Consider the following 1,094-nt stretch of genomic DNA (forward strand, 5'->3'; position numbering starts at 1 on the left):
TTAAATCCATTCATTGTATTAAAATACCTCCCGCTAAGAAATGGCCACCTCAAGGATGCCCACTTACTTTCTGGATTGATTCAATAAACCAATGCATTCTAGTCCGTAATATCAGCCCAGAAAAGGCCCCGAAAGGTTCGCTTGGGAAAAGCTGAGAGCTCTGTAAAGCAAGTCAAGCATTAGAAAGAAAAAAACCAAACAAAGTTCTAACCTATAGGGAACAGCTTTCTTGGCAGCAACTCTATAAATGTCTTTCTTCGATTCCAGGTCATTCTTGTTGATGATGTCTGCACACTCATTTTCTTGGATTCTTCTAACTGGGATGCAGCTCATGGTTACATTTGAGCCAAAAAACATATTGCCAAATCCGGTGGCTTGTACATGACCCAAAGGCTCAGGGATGTTTTCTTCCTGTTGCGCGCATGGCAGACGTAAAATCTGAAAAAAAACACGATGAAGACGAGATGAAAGAAGATTCTTCTTTCTTTCTGCCCCCTCCTCAACCCCTCGCTCTTTACGCTAAAGTTTTACTCTTTCTAACAAATATATTTTTTTAAAAAAAAAAAAAATTTCTCTTAAAGAGCGGGGGGTTGAGGAGGGGACGGCCCTTTCATACACAAAATAATTTCTGTTCGTTTTTAGTTTTAATATCGCTCCTTACTTTCAGTTAAATTATTTTTTTTTTTAATTTGATATAGATATACAACAGGTAGAATAGTGCGACCATTTGCCTTCTCTTTCTGATAAACACTCAATATGATTATTTTACAAAACTCGTCAAAAAAATCAGCCAATGGAATGAAAGCACACTTTTTAACATGGAAGTAAAATGCGGTAAATTCTCTTTTTTCACTTTGGATATACCATAAAACCACTTATGAGAGGAAATTTTGATAGAACAAATTTTGAAAAGTCTAGGCTATAACTAAACGAAATAAATACGCAAATTTTCACATATATGAAAACCACAAGAAGCTAGTTAGATTAGCTCAAAATGAGTATTTATAATGCATAACTCAAGATAAGACTGCAAATCAGATTAGAATATTAGAAGCTACAGTGATGACAGTGGTCAAATATGGCTCTGAAGCATG

The 1,094-nt window shown here is 35.6% G+C and overlaps 1 long non-coding RNA gene across 1 annotated transcript in view; it reads right to left on the minus strand.

The window, feature by feature from the left end:
• The window catches only part of LOC148940293 (uncharacterized), a 420,861-nt gene extending 420,372 nt beyond the window's left edge, over positions 1-489 (minus strand). Inside the window, exon 1 of the long non-coding RNA XR_016143476.1 lies at positions 212-489. This is a non-coding gene — a long non-coding RNA (uncharacterized LOC148940293). The remainder of the gene's footprint in view (positions 1-211) is intronic.
• Between the last annotated feature and the right edge of the window lie 605 nt (positions 490-1,094).

This window comes from Artemia sp. Qi Xiang Cuo, chromosome 20, assembly GCF_049724085.1.
Source record: "Artemia sp. Qi Xiang Cuo chromosome 20, ASM4972408v1, whole genome shotgun sequence".
NCBI classification, from domain to species: Eukaryota; Metazoa; Arthropoda; class Branchiopoda; order Anostraca; family Artemiidae; genus Artemia; species Artemia sp. Qi Xiang Cuo.